The 23284-nt window shown below is 46.3% G+C and overlaps 1 long non-coding RNA gene across 1 annotated transcript in view; it reads left to right on the forward strand.

The window, feature by feature from the left end:
- LOC122234651 overlaps positions 1-22884 on the forward strand; it is a 31196-nt gene extending 8312 nt beyond the window's left edge. The window contains exons 3-8 of the long non-coding RNA XR_006212534.1: positions 835-970; positions 8400-8521; positions 16159-16273; positions 16573-16792; positions 20735-20826; positions 22314-22884. This is a non-coding gene — a long non-coding RNA (uncharacterized LOC122234651). The remainder of the gene's footprint in view (positions 1-834; positions 971-8399; positions 8522-16158; positions 16274-16572; positions 16793-20734; positions 20827-22313) is intronic.
- The last annotated feature ends 400 nt before the right edge of the window (positions 22885-23284 follow it).

The following is a 23284-nucleotide window of genomic DNA, read 5'->3' on the forward strand; positions in this document are numbered from 1 at the left end:
ACAATAAGAGGTAGAGCAGTATCTTAGGCTAGTATGCAGTAGGTAGTTCCGATTTCAAACTTAAAAATTGATGCTAAGAGTATCGGATTGATTTTTGCAATTGCATTTAAGTACATTGTATGTATGTGTATGTGTGCATACGTTACATATATATGTTTAATGTACATATATATGTGTGTGTGTGTACATATATACACACACACGACCATGTAAACACACACATATACACACAGACACAGATATCATTTAAGCAACTGAAGTGTCGGGGGAGGGATCCAAATCCAGGTGGGTAAATAGGTGGAAAAGCAATAGAATGAAATTTTCTTTTTTTTTTTAATTGTTTTAATGTTTATTTATTTTTGAGACAAAGACAGAGCATGAACAGGGGAGGGTCAGAGAGAGAAGGAGGCACAGAATCTGAAACAGGCTCCAGGCTCTGAGCTGTCAGCACAGAGCCCGACGTGGGGCTCGAACTCACGGACCGTGAGATCATGACCTGAGCCGAAGTCGGCCACTTAACCGACTGAGCCACCCAGGCACCCCTAGAATGAAATTTTCTACAGGGTTCTGCAGCTTGAGGGACCGACCTTCACCTCAGTGTGTAAAGCAGTGCCTTCCACGGGGGGTCATTATGAGGGTTGTAGGCGTTCCGTTCCTATCGGTCAAGCATTTGCAATGATGCCTGGCATTGTAGTCAGCTCTCAGGAGGGTTGATAGAAGTAAAATGAACCTGGCCTTGATCCTCACTGGCTGGGAGAGCGCGGAGGGCCCCTGCCCTTTCCTTCAGGTGAAGAAATCCCTGGCGGTGAGCATGTCACCCCTTTCCTGTTGCAGGTGGTACTCATGCCTATAGGGCAGAGTCAGCAAATGCTCTCGAGTGAGTAGGCGGTCGGCCCAGATCAGTGTTTCCCACGGAAGGAATGGAAGGAATGTGAAATGACTTTAGGTGGCACACATGAAATTTTAATAGGTAGGTATTTATTATAGCGTGTGTTAGAAGAAAATCCCAGGTAGCACGTCAGATCCGAGTACTAAAAAAAAGCGAGTTGATTTAAAGAAATGTTACACTGAACAGGTGGTACGTGAATGTCATGAAAATTTCAAAAGCAAGAGGGATTGACCGAAGACTGCGAAATAGGTCTTCCCAAATCTGAGATTTTTGATTCTTTGGGTTTTAAACAAAGTCAGGATACACAAAGAGAGGGGATATTTTCTGGGTTTGGGCAACAGAGGACTGTGGTGGGGACAGACAGACAGCAGCGCTAGGTGCACAGCGTCAGTGTAGAGGCGACCACTGTTCACCTTTTGGTGCCTACTCTGGGAAGTCTTGATATGTATACTGTACATGTATGTATATTCACGTGTACGTGAATGTACGCATTCATCTAACAGAATTGGGAACATTCTGTACGTAGAATTTTGTAGCTTGCTTTGTTCACCTGATACCGTAACCCCAGGTTCAGTGTTCTTACCGAAACCTTTTTGTGTTCATTCTTGACTATTTCCTTAGGGTAAAATCCTAGAAGTGGGATTGTTTGGGCATCGCGTAAATATAACTCTTCAGCTTTGAGTACCAGCAGCCGAAGTGCCTCGTGGCATGGCAGTGACAGTTTACAGTTCTGGCGGCTCAGGTGCCCTCTTTCTCATCCTCACCAAAGCCAGGTTCTATTAAACGGTTTTGTTGCTGATTTGATAGCAGATTTACTGCTTGCTGTTTCTGCTTTCATTTTGCATTTTTTGGTTTCTTTATTTTGTATATCCAGTGATCACTTGGCTCTTTGGTGATCTGCCCATTTTTGGCCTTTGTTCGGGGATATTAGGATTTTTTTCCTTACTGATTCGTAAGTTCTTTATGTTTTCAGGATGTTACTATGTGATGTCACAGGTACTTTTCATCGCTTAATATTTGCCTTTTGCTTTGCTTATGATATCTAAGCTCACTGTTGCTCACGTGGTGAAGGCAACACTGTATTTGATCCATGCCGTGACACACGTTCTTACGTCTTTGCCATCAGCTGTGACTTATTCTCGATGTGTCCCGCAGTCACTGCCAAGTCGCTTTAGAGTTGTCATCACCTGTGCGAGTGGATGTGGTCATTGTTGCTTGCGGCAGGGCCGGATGACTACACCGTCAGCTCTTGGGTGCTTCTGCCCACGTGCCTTTTAAGGGCCATTTGCAGAAGGAGCACAAATCCTGATGCTGTTGGAGAACCATCCATGGATACCTCCTGATGAGATCAAGCAAGGCTCAGTAACAAAACCTGCACCTGGACGGTCGGCAGCGTGGAAGGAAATCTTGGAGAGGATGATGGTGATCTCTTGGGGATTCAGCCTTGCCAATGCCCTTGGCGGCCCGAAGGTCAATATTGTGTGGAAACTCACAGATACCCCAGAAGGGAAGACTTAACCCTCTTACTGCATTCATCCATTTCCTTTTAATCCGTTTAAATAAGCACGAAAGGGCTTTTGCAGGAGCATCTGGTGGCTCAGTCAACAGAGCATGCAGCTCTGGATGTGGTTGTGAGTTCAGGCCCACGTTGCACACAGAACCTATTTGAAAACTAATTAAACAAACAAACGGGCTTTTTCCAACAAGCACATAATTAAAATTGTAAGCAATAAGAAAAACATTAACTAACTGCCAGTGTTTCTTCTTTCTTTTTTCAGTCTTATAATTGATAATGTCTTAGATGAAATATGGCATATAGTTCATGGAGAAAAAGTTTAAAACATAGAGATAAATTAAAACACACACACACACACACACACACACACACACACCAGAAATCGCCAGTTCCCTAGTACTTGTCTGTAGATACGCACATACGCACATACACGTGTTCACGGGCACATTGGCTACATCGGTTTTTGGCCTAACATTTTTCCCTTCACGGTGTCTTGAACGTCTTGGCATGGCTGATCCTTCTAGTTCATATCTGAGATGACCGGTTAGTGGTTCCTTGTGTGGATCCACCATGTTCAGCTGGGCTCCCAGGGGTGACAGAATTCTAAGCTCTGAAACAGGTTGCCCATCTCCCTTTGGAACTCCCCATCAGCAGTGCCCGCTAGTTCTTTGACCCGTACTCTTCTTAGCAGTGCTCTGTAAATCTTCTCGTGTTAGCCACTCTGAAGGGCAGATCAGTGACATCCTTTTCCTCCCAGAACCCACTGGCAGTCTTCTAGATCTGGAGACCAGAAGGAGACGCATGTTGGAGACATTAGAAAGTGGGAGTCGTAAGGACTCGTGACCGGATACGTTTGTGTTCTGTCCCCACCTGTTACGTTTGTGCACCTCGCCGTGGTTTGGGGCCGCTGCACGTGGCTGCAGAGGTCTCTCCCTGGCTCCCACCACCCGCCTCTCTAGTTTCTCCTGTTTCCCCGCTGTTCCCCAGCCTCCCTACCGACTTTCTGTTCCTGGAACATTCCAAGGCGGTTCCTGTCCAGAGCATTTCTGTCTGCTCTTCCTCCTGTCTAGAACGCCTTTTGCACAGCTTTCTCCGGTTCTGTAAGCACCCAACTCAGCCCATTCCCTTTTCAGAGAGGCTTTCCTTCTCACATTCTCTAACGTAGGTCCGTCCGTCCTCCATGCTGTTGTCCTTCATCTGTCACAAGCCCTTCCTTATCTTTGTGTCTGGTTCACTACTGTGTCCCCAATGGCTGGCACTTAGCAGACACTCACCAAAGATGGCTTGATGGAATCAATAGTATTAACTTGACGGAGAATACAGTTGAGAGGAGCGGAAACTGCTCCTTGTCATCCAGAGGAGGGCGGTAGCAAGTCCAACGCAGAGCTTGTGGAGGGGGGCAACTCGATCAGCTTTTCAGCAGCTAGGGCTGCTGGGCATTGGAGTGAGTGCCTTCTTTGTGGTGCGTGGTCAGGCAGTGGCTTGGTGTTGTTGAAGGATTCTGGCATCGGATGTCAGGGTTGACCAGGTCAGTTCCAAGGCCCCCTCCAACCCTTACGTCCATGTTTGATGTTCGCATCACTAGTCTGTGGTTCTTGGACTGCAGACACGGCCTTTACCACTAGATGGCACCAGGTGATTCCTTTGAGGCCGGTGCTCCTCAAATCCGCCAACAGGGAGAACACCATCTTCTCTCTTTTTTTACTTATTGAAGTATAGTTGAGATACAATGTTACATTAATTTCAGGCGTGCAACATAGTGATTTGACAAATCTACATATTACTCAGCCCTCACCACGGTTAAGTGTCTTCACATCTGTCACCGTACTGTTACAACAGTATTATTGACCGTATTCCCTATATTCTACTTTTCATCTTTGTGCGTTACTTATATGACTGGAAGTTTGTACCTCTTAAGCCCTCTTTGCCTATTTTGTCCGTCCCCCCGCCCCCTCTGGCAACCACAACCTTGTTCTCTGTGTTTAAGAGTCTATTTTGTGTGTTCGGAGAACAGACTTTTCATTGCATTTTACCCCAAACACCCACTTCAACAAAAGCTTCACAAAACCGTCTTAACTCTTACAGTGTGGAATGCATACTGATATTGTCTATTTCACTCTATTCGACTGCATTTTCACAGATGGAGACTTGCAAACTACTACACTGATTTTATTATACGGATGGGTCACAATTCATCGTTTGAAAAGCACCGTTTTAGACAGCTGAGCCTGTTCACCCTTGTAAAACTTGGACAGTCTGGGCCCGTAGCAAATCGTGTCCCTTAATGAGTACTTTGTGCATTTCCGTGCTGACTTGCTGCCTCGAGAAGCCAAAAGTATGTGCTTCCTTGTGTGTGTGTGTGTGTGTGTGTGTGTGTGTCTGTGTGCGCGCGCGTGCACGGATGTGTGAACGTGGACATGAGAGAGACTGGGGGGGATAGGTTTGTACAGGATTAGCACCGACCACAGTCAAGACAGCGGTAAGCCTTGTCAGTGGACGTAAAGAGAAGATGTCATATCTGCCTCTGGGAGCTCAGACTCTAGCTGGGTAACAGTCACGCACCCCTTCCCCTCTCAGCTTGTTCATCAAGAAACACGGAAATGAGCTCCTACACTCAGGATATCACTTAGGATGCTTCAGGGTGTAGCAGGTAACAGAAGCCTGACTCCGTTCGGTTTAAGCGATAAAGACATTTAGAAACTCTCAAAATGTCTGTTGAGAGGTAGACCGGGGTGCAGGCCCACAGTGGCTCGACCTTAAGGATCCAGGTTTCTTCCATTACATGTCCTTGTCCGAAGGCTGGTTCCACTCATGGTTGCCAGAAGACCTTAAGTGGTCATTGGGGTTTCAGATCCCTGGCTTAGAACACTAGAACTTTGATTCCCTGTCGTGTGGCCTGGGGAGAGGTTAGGTTACTGTAGCATTTTCCAGGTTGTAGTGCATGCCAGAGAGTATAAACTACAACGGCATTTTCTAGGTTGTAGCTGTTCTGTTTATTTGTTCCTGGTTTTTCCTTTTACTCCTTAAGGGACGTGAAATGACAGAGCTGGGGGAAACGCTTAGGGAGTCATTATCGAGTTTTACAAAACAATTCTAGATCTTTCCTGTGGACCCAGAACTTCTGGTTGAGTAGGGTTGTCTGAATAGTTCTGGCCAGTGAGTTTGCCGAGTGAATAAACGGTTGCACGTCTTCTGGGTGAGGTATGAGGTGAGGTGATATGCTCTCCAGGGCCCTGGGAAAGGAATTAGCAGTCAGAATAAAGAGAGGTGACACATGGCCGCCGTGGGAAGGGTGAGAGGAGTGTAAGTGAGCACTGGGCGGATGGCTGAGTCTGTTTACATTTGTAACGGAGTGATAAATGGGAGTGTGTTGGCCTTGTGAAGTAGATGGTTTTCCTCCTTGACCTGGTTCCTGAGAACCTGAATCTACTGACGTCTACTCACCTGCCTCCTTTTTATCCCTTCCAGGTTTGCAGTAAACATTGGCTACTCTCATGACCCTTACACCCAGCATTTTGTAAGACTGTCTAAGGAGAGGAAGGCCCCCGAAATTAACAGAGGCAAGTGACCCCCTCCCTTCTCACTATTCCCTCATCAGCTGAGAGGACTGGGGTTTTAGGGATTCATTCGTTTTTTTTTTTTTTTTAAACAATACAAATTTATTATCTTACAGTTCTGAAGTTCAGAAGTCAAATATGGGTCTTACTAGGCTAACATCAAAGTGTCATCAGGGCCGTTTCTTTTGGAGACCATAGGGGAGAGTCTATTTCCTTTTCTTGTCTACCTTCTGGAAACCACCTACATTCCATGGAAGATGGCCCCTTCTCCATTTCAAAGCCGGCAGTAGAACATAGGGATTCATTCTTAACATGAGAGTTGCAGTGTTCCTTCTCTCTGGTAGTATATGAAAAGTGCTTATTTCCCAACATCCTCACCAACACAGTGTATTATGAAACTTTCATCTGTTTTAATCTGATCCATGAAAAATGGTATCTTACAGTAATTTTATTTTAGATTCCTCTTATTTTGGGGTGAAGTTGAAGATCATTAGGATTATTTTTTTAATATATTTTTTAAATGTTTATTTTGAGAGCAGGCGAGCGAGCAAGAGTTCACTTGCTTGCAAGCAGGGAGGGGCAGAGGGAGAGAGGGAGAGAGAATGACAGAATGAGAGAGAGAATCCCAAGCAGGCTCCATGCTGTCAGCACAGAGCCCGATGTGGGGCTCAAACCCTTGAACCGTGAGATCATGACCTGAGCTGAAATCAGGATTCGGACACTTGCTTAGCCCACTGAGCCACCCAGGTGCCCCAAGATCATTTTTATATGTTGAAGGGCCATTTATATGTCTTTTACTGTGGACTGTCTGTTCATGGAAGGAATGACTTTTTTTGGCCTTGTTAAAGTGATAGTAACACTGTTAGGCTGTACAAGTGATTTCTATCAAGGCAGTGAAAGGATTTGAGACAGGAGGGTGACTTAGTCTCAGCCAGATTGAGAAATTGGCCAAACGACCCTAGTTCTTGTGGGTGCAGGGCATCTTGGCCCTAAAGATGGATCCTATGGGTAGTTTCAATGAGAAATGCAAGAAATTTTAAAGTGGTGCTTCCTGAGAATAAGGACATGGTACTTACTTTGAGCTGAGGGTGAAACCAGGCATCAGTAAGATTGGACGAGGCCTGGCTAAGAGGCCTTAAGCCTCCCTCCCGCGCTCTTGAGGACACCTTCCTAACAGACGCTGCAGAGGCAGGGCCCCAGCATGGTGCCCTGGGTGCTGGGGGCCCTGGGCAGCAGGTCAGCCCTCCGGCCTTCCTTCTTCCTCTCCCTGGGTTGGCATCGCTAGACTAGGGCCCCACAGTAGGAGAGTGCTTCCCAAACAGCGTGTGGGGAGCATTTTAAAAATTTTTCCAATGTCCAGTCCATTGCGGATGATACTCTGTAACCCACGGTAAAAAGGATTTACTAGAAAAGTAAAATGGAAGAGACATGTAACGTTTACTTATTTTTGAGACAGAGAGAGAGACAGAGCATGAACAGGGGAGGGTCAGAGATAGAGGGAGACACAGAATCTGAAACAGGCTTCAGGCTCTGAGCTGTCAGCACAGAGCCCGACAGGGGGCTCGAACTCACAGACTCTGAGATCATGACCTGAGTCGAAGTCGGACGCTTAACCGACTGAGCCACCCAGGCCCCCCAAAAGAGACATGTAAAAAGACAAGCTCAAATTATTTACTAGTATAATCCATAGACATGAAACCCCTATGTCAAATTGCAGTAAGTGTCTATAAATGCCACTCAAATTTTGTTCTTAAAATAGTAATACTGTAAGCAGAAGGGCTTTAGAACCCAGATCAATTTTATCTTCCTTTGACCCTCTTTTATTTCTTGTCTCCTCTGTTCCAGCTTCCCATGCCACAGCTTAACAAGTCAGTTTATTAGGCACCATTTGCCTGTGCACCGCCCCCCGCCCAACCCCGCCTGTGGTGTTTTACAAACATCGAGGCTCTAACCCGCACAGGATGGAGATGAAGGGAGCACGCTAAGAAACATGGCTGTCTTTGCTTTGACATTTATCTGCCCATTTCCTGACCCCAGAATACTTTCCAGAGGGTCTCCCAATTTTGAGTTTCAGCCGAATTCTGAGTAGCTTTCACTTAGCCAGGAAAAGACACATTTCTAAGAGGGACATTTAGATCCCATGTTTTGATGTAAAATATTTTTCTTTCATAGGTAGAAGTAGGGGGCGTTGCGTTTTCCTTAAGGTAGTTGATCCAACCATTAGATAGATTGTGCTTATTTTGGTTCAAATGGCTTTAAAAAAAAAAAGGAAGAGAATTTTAAAGTCATTACTTCTCCCATAAGGTCTCTGGATAACCTAAACCGCTACCCCTGAAGAAGGGCAGAAGGGTTGCGTTTTGTCCTCCTGGTGTGGTGAACTTTGCAAGGCTTATTTCCATCATCACTGAGTCATGGCTTGTCTCTGTCTCTCTCTCAGGATATTTTGCTCGCGTCCATGGCGTCCGTCAGCTTATAAAGGCATTTCTAGGGAAGACAGAATGTCCCTGTCAGGTTCTAAATCTTGGGGCTGGGATGGATACCACCTTCTGGAGACTAAAGGTAAATTAAAAAATACCGCCCCCTTGTTTCCCCAATTGTTTAATTTTGTGAAGGTTCCCAGCGGGTTCAAAAATGTCAGGGGCGCCCTGGCGACTCTGTCGGTTGAGCACCCGACCCTTGATTGCGGTTCAGGTCATGATCTCTCGGTTTGTGGGTTCAGGCCCCGCATTGGGCTCTGTGCTGACGGCACAGAGGCTGCTTGGGATTCTCTCTCTCACTCTCCCTCTCTCTCTGCCCTTCCCCATCTCTCTCGCAAAATAAGTAAATAAACATTTTTTTAAATGTTAGAAATATATTCAAAAGGAATGCGGTGACTGCCTGTCTCGCGTCCCTGTCCCCATCTGCTTGCACCTGCTGTGCAACCACTGTCAGCCACGTACGTGATGTCACCAGGGCCCTAGATATGTGCCTTGCTTCTTAGCTCCTGCTGTCACAAACAGGGCTTTTGATCCAAATCCTCGTATACATTCTCTGCGTGTGTGCGAGAGCCCTGCCAGTGGAGTAGCTGAGACCAGGGGCCCATGCATTTGCCGTTTTGACGACAACAAAAGACTTTACTGTCGTCGTGACGGTGTCTTCAGTATAGCTTGGAGATTTGCAAGGCTGGGTGATGGTAACATGACACAAAGCCCTTTAAAGTTTAGTTATTCATTTTGAGAGAGAGAGAGAGACAGAATCCTAAGTGGGGCTTAGATGCGGGGCCTATCCCACGGAGCACGAGACCGTGACCCAAGCCGAAATCAAGAGTCCGAGCCCAACTGCCTGAGCCATCCAGGTGCCCCTCCATTCTCTGATTTGGTCCCTCACCTCCTTCGTTAGGGTTCAAGAGCAGATATAATTACACTCACTCACAGAAGAGGAAATGGGTCCAGTTAGTGGCAGAATCAGGACCACAGGCCTGTTCTTTGATTCCGGGCTGGAATTGTAGCACCAAACCTTTTCTCTACAACGATCTCACTGATTTGCTTTCATTGCTTTCTCTACGCAATCTCACTGATTGCGTTTTCTTTTTTGTAGGTTTGTACAGATCTCTCTTGGTTCTTCTGTCAGGTCGGTCATGTGGCAGTCATGGGTACGTGCATTTCCCCAGATTCTTGCAGAAGTACACCAAGATAAACTAGAGTGTGTGGGCCTAATGCGACCTGAGTGTGTATTTTGTCCCTCATCAGCTCACCCGATGAGGTCTTTGGTCATCGGTGCCCCCAGCCTCTCTCTCACTGAGGCGAGAAATCAGTGGCCTCAGCACAGCCTTAGTATCAACCGGTTGCCTCTGCATTCTTCATTCAGGAGAAGATAGCTAACGTTTCTGAAGGGCGTGCACATCCGTGACCTCGGGAATGAACATGAGAGCTCTGCAGGTGGGGGGTGGGTTACCCAGACGGGGCAAGGCGGGCTCCGAGAGCTCGTGGCGTCCCCAGGTCGGACAGCCAGTGGCGCTGGAGCATGGAACAAACAACGGACTGCAGTTCGTCCACGTCCAGATTCCCTCCTTGTTCTCTCCAGAGAGCCCTGCGGCTGCTCGGGGGGTGGCGGGGGGGGGGGGGGGCTCTTTGCTATAGGTCGGCGGTGCCTCTGGGCCTCAGAGAGCACAGCGTGGTGGAAGGAACTGGAAGAGAATGCGGTGGCAGAATGTGTGCGGTGTGAACAGAAGCCACGGGAGAAACTCCTCCTTTGGGCTTGACACCCTTTTCAACGTGGTCCCGTGGTTTGGTCTCTCCCCCCGCCGTGTAGGTGGGTTAATCGTTACTAAATCTGCGATTTTTATTTCTGAGCAAGGTACACTGAAGCTCATGTGCCCCTTCCGAGGAAAAGGTCATCTGTCAGCAGTGAGGAAGGAGAATAGTGCAGGGTCTGAAAAATTTGGTGGAGTTTTTTCGTTTTGATAATGACATCAGTCTAAAGGGTTTTAAAAAACCTAAGTTTCTTTTTAGAAAACTGATGCTTGTTTGCTCTGTGGAGCAGGAGCTGAACGGGCCAAATTTAGGCTGCCACCTATGTTGGTAAATAAAGTTTTACTGCAACACAGCCAACTCCCAGTTCCTTCCATCTTCCCTATGGCTGCTTTAGCCCTACGGCAGCAGAGTGGAGAAGTCACAGCAGAGACCGTCTGGCCTGCAAAGGCTAGAGTACTGGCTGTTTACAGCAAGTTCGCTGAGGCCTGTTTTTGAGCTCTGTGTGCTTCTGTAAAAGAGGAGGGGAGATCTCGTCGGCTAGTCTTGTTGTCCGGTGCACCTTCCACCTGGGAGGGTCCCCTGGCTGCACCAGCAGAGGCTTGGCTGTGGGTCACAGGCTTTTTGCTGCCGCTGGTGTGTGAGCTCGTTCTGTATGACGTCAGGCCCCAAGACCAGTCGAAGGGACAGTTGAAGGCTCCCACCTTCAAGCAGCGGGTGAGAGTAGGCTGCAGGAAAGCCAGTACAACCCCAGACAAAGAATAAAGGGTGAGTGAAACCCTTTAAAGGACCTCAGCTTCTTGGTGTCTCTTGAATCCTATTTCCACACGGCCAGAGGATCAAGGACACAGGGGGTCAGTCTCAATATGGCAGCCTGTGCAGCGGTCGGCCACGTTGGATCTCCTTTGAGCCTACGGGATACTCTTCCTCACGGTTGTCCCCGGCTGCCCTCCGGTAGCTACGCACGGTCCCGGTTGCCTTCCGTGCCTCCTGTGACGTGGAGCTACTGGCGAGTGGAGTGGAGTGTCGGAAGGGCTCGGGGAATCCCAGAATAAAAAGTTGAAGCGTCATGTCCCACAGCCATTTGTTGCCCCTTCCCCAAAGGCAAGAAAGAAGATGTCTGTTCCTTAAAAGCTCCAGGTGTGCCTTTTGGAAGCTTTCCCTCCATGGTGACCCCTTAATCGGCATTCTTAAGAGGGCAAGTAGCTGATGAGTGGGAAAGCTTTTTAGAAAGTCAGAAGTCCTAGACGAGCTATAGGATCGTATGCTGTCCTGCATTTGCTTTTGTTCTCCAGGCCTTCTAGAATTTTAGCGTGTCCTTAACTTCATATCGTGTGAGCGAAATCCTTAGAGGGTGTTCTGGAATTTCCTAGCAAAAGTCATCTTCTGGTATGCTCTAAACGTTTCCTCCAAATATCTTCGGACAGCTTTTTACCAGGCCCTGCCCTATACACGGGCAGGGGGGCGCGGCAGCACCAAGAGAGAACGGTTGAGATCGGTGAGCGTGTCTCTTCTGATGGGTCAGGAGACTGTCTTTGTCTCTGTCTTCCTGTCTCCCCCTTCCTCCCTCCCCCTTTGTCCCCCAGACCAGATCCCCTGAGATTTTCCAAGGGCTGAGGGGTAGCTGGCTCTCCCAGTTCTGACACTTGCCCTTAGGGTCACCTCCTACTGGAAAATGCTTGCTTGTGATTGCTGCCCCCCCGCCCGTCATGCTGTCGTGGGGGGCCGGCTCCCTCTCGGTCCCTGCTGTCCATCACTCGTTACTGTGCACATAAATGGTGTGCAAGCTGGGGAGGGGCACAGAGACAGGGAGACACAGAATCTGAAGCAAGCTCTGGGCTCTGAGCTGTCAGCACAGAGCTCAACGCAGGGCTCAAACTCACGAGCTGTGTGCGAGATCATGACCTGAGCTGAACGAAGTTGGATGCTCAACCGACTGACCACCCAGGCGCCCCACATAGTGTGCATTTGAGATGCGCTATGGCATCTGACGCTGTGCAGCCACAGAATACAACCTGGCTTGTTAGGACACCAAGTCAAATAAGAGCAGGTGGGCTCTCACTTAAGCCTAGAGGAGGTTTCTGGGGTGAAAGATGGGTGTATGGTGGTTGCGATACTGAAATCGGCTCTCGGATGTCTAATTTTTTGCACATTCTGGAGGAGAGCAGAGTATCACATAAATGTTCCTGGACGTCAGGTCTGAGTAGGAATCGGTTTGTTTAGTTGTCTGTGATTAATAATGGTTAAAATTTTTAATTGAGTGAGCAGAAGCAGGAAATGAGAGATGGCTTGGAAAACACTGGAATGTTTGGAAACATATCACTAGCCTATCTTTGGCGGTTTCTACGTCTTGAGTGTTTCATGATCAGTTTGTGACTTGACGTCAGATTCGGAGAGTAACGCTCACTGACCTACTCTGAGAGCTGATCCACTGAATTTTTCATGTGTGTGCCTAGGGTCAGACGTGATTAAGCAGCAGGCCCTCTGGAGTCGCCCTTGCTTTGAGCAGTAGCGGTACCTACTGGCCATTTCGGTAGTGGGTGTTTGCGTTTTTTCAGTAACTAAGCTACTTGACTCATTTCTCTCTCTTTCCCATCTTCCCATAGATACAAGCCTTTCTTGTTACAACCCATTATAGAATGACATTCAGAGGACACACTGCAAATTGGCAACTAAGTAATACAGTATGGGCTACCTCTCTGCTTTTCTTCCCCTTTCTTTTTAAAGATGGTGTGTGTGTGTGTGTGTGTGTGTGTGTGTGTGTGAGCGTGCACGTCTGAGTCTGCGCGTGTGTGCACATGACGTCATAGAGTGTATACTTCTGCATCACATCTACTGTGAAGGAACTTGAAACAATTGTTTATATGGCCCCTCTTATATGTCCATAGGTCCCAATCTGAAATCTTTTGAAAAACATTTCAGTGAGTTGCAAACATTTCAAATATAGGAGCTTTTTCCCGAAAATCTTTCCTTGGAAAAATCCAGTCCGGCAGCCTCAGACCCTGACTCCTACATGGCTGCTTCGTTGAGAGGGAATGCACATCCCCACCACTGTTGTCTCGTACCTGACCCGCTTCACCTGTTACGTTAGGTCCTTGGCCCCGGGGCTCAGTTTTTCCCCGTAAGTTTTCAGTATGAGTGTTTCCAACAACTCTTTCCTCCCTTCTAAGCCTTTAAAACTAAGATCACAAACACTCTTCCAGAATGTTCCATCGTGTTCAGTGTGTGTCTGACAGAGAAGTTCAAGGGGCTTATTAACAATTCAGGTCAGAAAACATGCTCAGAGAGGATGGCCTTAGATGGTGGGCACAGATAACACAGGAAACGTCAGGCAACTAGACAGGCCTCTACACCAGCACAGTGCCCTCGTCACGCTCCTAGTGAACAGACTCCCACAGAAACTAATATCTCCTCCATCCTTTGTTTCCCTCGTACCAATTTTAAGTAGAACCTCCTCAGGCTTTGCCACTGGCTGGCACATCTGCTTTCTCTACATCGTAGCCGTCATACTTTTCTGTATATTTGGTTAATATTTGCGTCAGAAGGATTAGCTGTAACGAAAGGGTTAGTTAGCACTTTGCATTGCCTTCGACCCATCAGTGTAGAAGCATGTGAAGTAGAAAGTAAAGACCCTGCGTAATCTCTCCCCCCACCACGATAACCACTGTGCAGGGTGTTTTCTCCTGTGGATGGACAGTGTACCTAGAGGCAGGTAAATATCACGCGTAAGAAAATACACATGTAAATAGAATCCCGTGCCCGGCCCGCAAAAGGTTCAGTAAATTTTTGGTGAAGGAATGTATGCATATATTGAATAAATAAATATATATGATGTAGATCAACATGTATTTGTTGAAAGAGTGAATCTATACTTCTATAAATAAATAAATACAGTTATATGTATAATTTTAGTAAAGCGAATAATTTACACGTACTGTTTTTTTTTTTTTTTTTTTTTTTTTTTTTTTTTTTTTTTAAATTTTTTTAACGTTTATTTATCTTTGAGACAGAGAGAGACAGAGCATGAACAGGGGAGGGGCAGAGAGAGAGGGAAACACAGAATCTGAAACAGGCTCCAGGCTCTGAGCTGTCAGCACAGAGCCCGACGCGGGGCTCGAACTCACGGACTGTGAGATCATGACCTGAGCCGAAGTCGGACGCTTAACCGACCGAGCCACCCAGGCGCCCCTACACGTACTGTTTTGAAACTTGTTCTTCGTGCATCCTAGTGAATCACGGCTGTCTTCATGTTGCCAGATTAGATCTACCTCGTTATTTCTGGTGACTTTGTAGTACTCCTCTGCATGGAAATTCCATTTTACTTAACGTATTCGCTACTGATGTTCCTTTAGATTGCCGCCTTCTTTATGGTTTCCTATTAAACAGTTTTGTAGAAAGCCTAGTTATATGTGCATATTCGCAGGAATTGCCAGTTCAAAAAATTGTACCTTATGAATTCTAATAGCTACTGCCAAGCCGTGCTTCAAGACCCTTTCGACTAATTTGTATTTTCACCAGAGTAGATGCGGGTTCCCTTTCCCTACACCCTCGCTAACACTGGCTACTACCATTTTAAAAAATTCCTGCCAGTCTGCCAAATCTATGAATTAAAAATTTTTTTGTAACTTTGTTTGTTTTAAATTTTTTATAACTTTGAACGTGCTAGTGAAACGGAGTACCCTTCCTTCCTTCTGTTGGCCTGTGGGATTTCTTGTAAATTTCCTCTGCTCATATATTTTCCAGTTGCATTGTTTCATTTCCTTTTCAATTTATAGGAATCCTTTACAACATAAAGCAATGTTCTTTGATATAAATCCCTCGTCAACTGTTGATTGGCAGATTTCTTTCTTAGCCTTTCACTTGGTTTTTAACTCTGGGTTTGTGTCTTGTGTGGGCAAATTTTCTAGTCCTGTCCTTGATAGTTTTTGATCTTGCCATCATTCTGGGAGAGGGACAGTTGAAATAAAAATTAATGAAAATACAAATGGGAGTGAAAATTTGAGAAAAGTGATAGGCGATGATAACACTGACACATTTTCATTGAAAAATTGCCCTATTTCATTAAACCTTTGAGGCTGTGATTGCAAGAATCACACTATCTATTTACCGTCAGGAAAGAAAAGGTGCTGATAAGTTAAACCGAAACGTTATTGACCGATGCATCCTCATTTCCGAAATGTGAAAGTGAGAAAAAAATACGCATCTTGAAATTGATCATTTCTTAAAGCTGAAATATGCACGAGGTGAAACTTAAAAGTATACAAATGGGCACACAATGAAAAGTCAGTCCGAATGAGTAAATCAAGGGGGACGTCTGGGTGGCTCAGTCAGTCAAATGGCCAAGTCGTGATTTGGGCTCAGGTCAGGATCTCACAGTTCATGAGTTTGAGCCCTGCACTGGACTCTGTGTTATTAGCACAGAGCCTGCTTGGGATTCTTTCTCTCCCCCTTTCTCCACCCTTCCCCCGCTCTCCCTCCCCCCTACCATCTCTCAAAATAAGTAAGTAAATGAACCTCCATGTACCCATCACTGAACTTTTAACTGTGGCCAATGTCATCCGTACCAGTGGTTCTAAAAGTGTAGTCCTGGACTAGTGACATCACCACTGCGGAGCATTTGTTGGAAATACAGATGTCTAGCTTTTGAAAGAATATGACAAAATGTCTACTTCTGCAAGATCTGCTACATCAGAAACTCGGGGGGTAGAAGCCATCAGTCTGTTTTAACAAGCCCGCCAGGTGATTCTGATGACTGCCAAAGCTCGAGAACCACTATAGAAACCATGCTGTCCGATCTCTGTGGGAGTATTTTCAAGCAAATGTTATCATTGTATTTGTAAATACTTTAGAAGCTATTTTCTTTTAAACATAGTATCTCACAAATTGGCACGACATTTAAAGAGTGGCCAGCCGATCGGTACCAATACTTAAATATTTTACCCTTTGACCTCCTAATTCTACTCCTAGAGACCTACTTAACTGGACAGGTGCTTCATGAGGTCTATACAAAGATGCTCATCGCAGTGCCTCAGATGGAGAAAATTTGGAGATACCACAGGCCTAATCGTGAGGGCTTGGCTGAGTAAGTTGTTTTATCCACTGATGGAATGCTAGGAAATCATTACAGACGATGATGTCATTGATATTACTGTTAAGTAGGAAAAGCAGTTTTCAAAAGAAGAATTGGCCCTCTTTTCTTTTTCCTGTGTGATGTGTGGGTACGTATTTGTGTGACAGAAAATGTGCTTATGTTGCGTGTATGGGTTTATGTTGTATGTACAGAAGACTGGAATGTTCTATACCAAAACGTTAATAGTTGGAAGATGTGATTTTCGTTCATTCCACCCTCCTCCTTCCTGATTTTTTTTTCCCTTTTTGCAGTGGGACATGTATTTCTGTAATGGAGAAAAAATAATTGAATTTTGAAAAGAAATCCATTGAAATGATCACCTCTGGATGAATTTCTGTTGAAATGATAATCTCTTCTTGGCTTTCCAAATGGACACCTGTTGGATTCAAAGAGCTATGCCATTATTGGAGCAGATCTCCGAGATTCACCTGAACTCGAAGAGAAGCTAAAGAAATGTAACGTGAATCCACAGTGAGATCTTGTTTTAACCTCTTACGCGTTTGTGATTTCATGCGAATGCGAAATAAGGTCAGCTGAAAGTGCACCATGATACCCGTGTTCCGTTTTTAATTCTGAGATGTTTATCATTTCATTGCTATGAGGGAGGTTTTCTAAGTCTTTGAGAAGCAATGTTTCTCCTGTTTTCACATCAGAATCACGTGTATTGCTTTTATAACATACTGATGCCTGATACCATAAAGTTTGAGAGAAGATAATTATATGTATAGAAACCTATAACTGCAGGGCGCCTGGGTGGCTCAGTTGGTTAAGCGTCCAACTCTTGATTTCCGCTCAGGTCATGATCTCACGGTTGGGGAGATCGAGCCCCATGTCAGGCTTTGCACGGAGAGCTTGGAGATGATATTAAGTATGGATGTGAAAGCAGTTGAACGGAAATTGGCGCATAAGCTATAATCTGTAGATTATTACAGTTGCAGTGGTAACCAGCAGCAACCCGCTCGAATGTAGAAACACGCCATTTGGGCAAATGTGCTAAATAGCCAGGGAAATAATCACTTACAAATGAGGAGAGCTCTTGGGATGCCTGCGTGGCTCAGTTGGTTAAGCATCCAAGTTCTGATTTTGGCTCAGGTCGTGATCTCCTGGTTCATGAGATTGAGCCTCACATTGGGCTCTGTGCTGACACAGCCTGCTTGGGATTCTCCCTCCCTCTCTCTCTGCTCCTCCCCTGCTTGCCCTCTGTCTCTCTCAAAATAAGTAAATACACTTAAAAAAAAATTAATCAGGGGAGCTCTTGATAGGCAAGTTTGTCTCACTCTTGGAGATCTACAAAATGGATAAGGAACAGCGGCTATCACAAGTATTAGAATTACATTCATAATTCTCTGGGGTTCATTTGTGCTCTGTGTTTTCCTCCGTGGGCTGTTTTTGCTTCGCTTAGACTTCTCTTCTGAAAAGTATTAATCCTGTTTTTAATATTGGCGAAGGCTGCCTCTTAAAAATACACTGTAAACGTGTTTAACTTTTCACTTTCAAATAATTCAAATTTGTAAAAAAAAGTTGCAAAAGTTGTACAGGAAATTCCCACGTAGCCTTCTCCACCTGGCTTCCCCCCATGTGGTAATACCGTATGTAATAGTCGGTGCCTTTTGCATTAAAAAGGTTTTTGGAGGGGCACCTGGGTAGCTCAGTCGGTTAAGCATCCGACTTCAGCTCAGTTCATGATCTCATGGTTCATAGGTTCGAGCCCTGCATCAGGCTCTGTGCTGACAGCTTGGAGCCTGGAGGCCTGGAGCCTGCTTCAGATCTGTGTCTCCCTCTCTCTCTGCCCCTCCCCGGCTTGTGCTCTGTCTCTCAAAAATAAATAAACATTTAAAAAATTTTTTAAATAAATTAAAACGTTTTTGGAACTGTTTTTCTCTAATTACCAACCTATTGAGGTTTTGAAACTTTTTTTTCCACTCACTTTTTCTAATCGTTCCTACTGATATAATCTGGGGGTTTAGACTTAGGTTAAAAAAAATTGCTTACTTTAAACTTCCTTTTAATGTTTTTCTTTCTGATTTTCAACTTCATCTGCAACTTGGACTTCATTGTCTATCCTCTGGATTTAGTTCTCTCATTCTTTGTACCATGACCCAGTTGGGTCCAGAGAGCATTTGTAGATATATGCATACATATGTGTGTGTGTATTTGTATACACATACATATATTCTTATTTTGGAGAGAGAGAAAGAGAGGATGTGCAAGTCAGGGAGAGGGGTAGAGGAAACGAGAGAGAGAGATAAGATCCCAAGCAGCCTGCATGCTCAGCATGGAGCGCAACACAGGGCTCAATCCCATAACCCTGGGATCATGACCTGAGCCGAAATCAAGAGTCAGATGCTCAACTGACCGAGGTACCCAGGCGCACCTGGATATATATTTTTAATTTCTTTTAGTGTTTATTTATTTTTGAGAGAGAGTGTGAGCACGAGCCGGGGAGGAGCAGAGAGAAAGGGAGACACCGACTCCGAAGCAGGCCCCAGGCTCGGAGCCGTGAGCAGAGCCCGATGTGGGGCTCGAAGCCATGGACTGTGAGATTATGACTTGAGCTGAAGTTGGATGCTTAACCGACTGAGCCACCCAGGCACCCCTGGATGTATATTTTTAAGTCACTTGAGTTATACAACATTTCCTTGTCAAAAAAAGAAAAAAAAGAAAAAAGGAAATCCTGATGAACAGTAGCAGTGGATGGTCGGGACTGTCAGCTCAAAGCCAGCAGCACTTGTGGGTAGCCTTTCTCTCTAGAGATCATGAGTCCAGGCACTGAGTCTAACTGCATGGGTTACATTCTGACACTAACTACACGATGTTCTTTTCAGCAAATCTCTTGGGTATTTTCAGTTCAGACAATTTACTTGTTTTGAAATTCCCCGCCAATAAAAACGGGCAAAAGTAACCTACTTGCTGTGTGAGAAAAATAGCAACCAGCCGTGAGGAACAGCAGCGTAAAGGGGCAGAGAAGGAGGAGGATCCAGTAAAGGAGTCAGAAGGAGCCGGAATAAATCAGCAGAGCTCACATGATTTAGGGCTGCCTGTGTTCCCTTCCAACTGTAAAGCGTTTAGAGATTTCTGTAGGAGTTTATTGCTTTTCCTGTTTCGTAATTTGTTCGTTACTTCGGGTCTGGTAACTCAGACCGCATGCTAATGTGTCATTGGCTGAAGACTGTTCGTGTTGTTTTTAATTCTTGATGATAAAAGTTTGTGTAAGAAGAATTAGATTCTGTTAAAGGCATAGCAGTATTTCTGCATTTTATCAGTCAGCTTTTGATGTGTACCAAAATCTCTGCAGCCTCAGCGGTCTCGAACAACTCACAATTCAGAGCAGTTCACAAGTTGCTCGGGATTGTGTGAGGGGACCATTTGGACGGGGCTTAGCTGGGTGGTTCTTCCACTGGAGCCAGCTGCAGCTGAGGTCCCCTCGGGTTCACTCCTGTAGCTGAGGTCCCCTGGGGTTCCCTCCTATGTGGATGCCTCATTCTCAGGCACAGGGCCTCCCCTCCGATAGCAAGCCAGCTTGGGTTCATTGCCACACGGGTTCAGACTTCCTAGCAAGAGGGCAAGGGCCAACGTGCAAGTGATTTTCAGCTTCCGCTTGCGTCGTGTTTGCTACTGTTGTATTGGCCACAGCAAGTCACGGGCCTAACCCAGATTCCAGGGGAAGGGAACTAGACTGCCTCGGAGCAAGGGGTCTGCAGGGCCACCTCGTCACCATGTGCGGGCATGCCGGGGGAGAATTTGTAGCAAGCCAGACAAAACCTTGCTCAGTGCTCACGTTGTTACGGTCTGAAACTTTGGGTCACGACGGGGCTCTCCACCTCTTACCGCCCTGATAGTTGACGTGCTATCCGGGGCTTCTCCTCTTCCTGCGGTGTGCACCCCAGGGTTTTCCTGCCCTGCCAGCACTATCCGTGGCTGCCGAAGTGAATCTTGACCATGGACCCAGTCACTTGGGAGCAAGCCTGGGGATGTGTCCGTTTTCAGTGAATTCAGCAATTTCCTAACAAATGCAAACCATCAGCCTCCTCAGGTGTACTAATTGCTCACATGCCTTCCATGATTTCCTAATCAGTATTTTAAAATGACAAAAACCACATGAATGATGAAAAAAACTTTTTTTAAAATATTTATTTTTTAGAGAGAGAGCAAGCAGGGGAGGGGTAGAGAGACAGACAGAATCCCAAGCAGGTTCCATGCTGTGAGCACAGAGCCCAGTGCGGGGCTCAAACCCACAAACTGTGAGATCATGACCTGAGCCAAAAATCAAGAGTCGGTCGCTTACCGACCGAGGCGCCCTGAGTGATGCAAATTTCAGTACTGATATAATAAGGGTAGCGAACTTGTAGAAGTTGCTTGCTATACAGCTGGCACCTTCCATGAGTGTGACCTGTATTAACCTACTTGTCACAGTAACCAGGGTGTGGCGCGTGTGGCCGGTGAGGGGACCGAAGCACAGAGGGATTGGACAGCCTGCTGCCCACGGCCGCACGGCCTCACGGCTGGTAAGTTTCAGGCCAGGATTCAGACCCAGGCAGGAAGACGACGGAGCACGTGCTCACAGGCACCCAGTGTGACCATTCATGCCACGTAACCCTCACACGTCCACCGACAGAGAGTGATGCTGCTTCTTGCCTGCCACCGTTGTCACAGGAGCTCTGGGAATCATTTCGTATAGTAAACTGTTGACGTTTGGGGACAAAGTAATAATAGTGCGCGGTGTATTATGTATGTTTTGTGACATTTGTGCGTATAGATACGTTAATGGTTTTTTTGAAGTGGTAAATGGGGGGCACATGGGTGGCTCAGTCAGCTAAGCATCTGGTTTTGGCTCAGGTCATGATCTCACGGCTCAAGAGTTCGAGCCCCACGTCGAGCTCTGGGCTCACAGCTCGGACCCTGGAGCCTGCTTCGCATTCTGGGGTTCCCTCTCTCTCTGCCCCTCCCCTCGTTCATGCTCTGTCTCTCTCAAAAATGAATAAACATCGTAAGAAGGGGGTTTTAAATGGTTTCTCATTAGATAAGTAACACCACATGCAAAACTTCAAAAAAAAATCAAATAGTACAAAAGGGTATGCAGGGAAAGGTAAGTCTCACTTCTACCCCGGACCTTAGTGAGTCCTCCAACCTGGGAAGCAACACTGCCAGATTCCAGAATTATTCTGCGCATATATAAATGTAGCTAGAGATTTTTTTTTCTTTTTTAAAAAAAAATTTTTTTTTTTTTTTAATGTTTTATTTTATTTTTGAGACAGAGAGAGACAGAGCATGAATGGGGGAGGGTCAGAGAGAGGGAGACACAGAATTGAAACAGGCTCCGGGCTCTGAGCTGTCAGCACAGGGGCCCGATGCGGGGCTCGAACTCACGGACCGCGAGATCGTGACCTGAGCCGAAGTCGGCGCTCAACCAACTGAGCCACCCAGGCGCCCCTAGATTTTTTTTTTCTTAAGGGCAGACAGGAGCATGTTATGCACAGCCCTCTGTACTGTACTTTTCGAGAGTCTGTTATCTGAGAATCATTCCACATCTGTATCTGTGTCTGTGTGTCTACGTCTGTACCTACATCTACTTGGATGTCCTCTTGCTGTTTTCATGGCAATGTAATATTTCATTAAACGACCATGCCACAACTGCTTTAACCCCAGCGGATGGGCATGTGAGTCCTTTCCGTCATAGGTCCCGTTACACATCATGCTGCGGAGTAAACCCTCTTCCACCTGGCGTGCACGTGGGAGTCTACCTGTGGAGCAGCCGCTCAGTGGTCTGACCGGCTCCCAGGCCGAGCGCACACCGCCCGGTTGCCCCGCAGGGGGCGGCAGCAGACGACGCTCTCGTCAGCCCCGCGTGCCGGGCCCGCACCCCACTCCGTTGACTGCACTGGGTTATTAGCAAACATCAGCCTTGACGGCTCAGAAACAGAATACTGTTGTCTGATTTTGCGTATTCGAGAAGCCCTTCTGGCATCGCCCAGCCTCCTCTTTCCCTTCCCAGGTGAACATGGACGACCGACCGGTTCGGACAGATCGTGATCGAAAACCTGCGGAGGCGACAGTGTGACCTGGCGGGAGTGGAGACCTGCAAGCCGTGAGAGTCACAGGTCGGAGAGCAGGGCGGGGACATCCTTTGGTACCCTTAACCCCCCAGGGAAGGGCACACTCCCTTCTCAGATCAGAGAATGTGAGAAGCCCTGTCGCGTGCCCACCTGAACGGGCAGCTGGGGTTCCACGTGGGCTGCTGGCTCGTCACGCTAAAGAAGTCCAAGACCTGGGCCGCCATCTTGGTTTGGAAAATACACATTCCCATTTCCCATACCCTATTAGTCCAAGTTTTCAGTATGCATATTTGCAAACAACATGAACGTAGAGGGAACAGTAGGACGAAAACCCACGTCCCATCAGCCAACTTTGGTGACTCACATCTTTCAATATTGTTTTATTTATCCCCATTTTTTGTCGGTATTGTCATTGGAATATTTTAAGGCACATCCAGAGAGTATAGCATTACCCCCATAAATACTTCCATGTGAATCTCCTACCAGTAAGCATTTTCTTCCCCCACCCCGGGATAACGGTAACATCATTATTGTACCTCACACAGCAGCCGAAACTCCTCCATAGCACCTACTCCACAGTCCGTGTTTGGATTTCCCCAGTTGTTTAAAAAAAAAAAAAAAACAGAAAAAAATTCTATAGGTGGTGTGTTTGAAACAGGATCCAAACTTGGTCCAAACTTTGCACTTGACACGTCGCTTACATTTCTTAGAATCTGTAATAGAGAGTTTAAATATCTTTTATTTATTATTTTTTAGTTTGTTTGGTTTTCTCTTTTTTTTTGCTGAGGAGACACCACCCACCCCTGCCCCTATTAAATAGGTGGGATATGTCACATTACGCCTCGAACGCATTCAAACACTCTTGCTCACGGAGAAGTTCCTTGCTTTATTTCTCTTTAAATATACATTA

Source organism: Panthera tigris, chromosome E3 (genome assembly GCF_018350195.1).
Source record: "Panthera tigris isolate Pti1 chromosome E3, P.tigris_Pti1_mat1.1, whole genome shotgun sequence".
Classification (NCBI taxonomy): domain Eukaryota; kingdom Metazoa; phylum Chordata; class Mammalia; order Carnivora; family Felidae; genus Panthera; species Panthera tigris.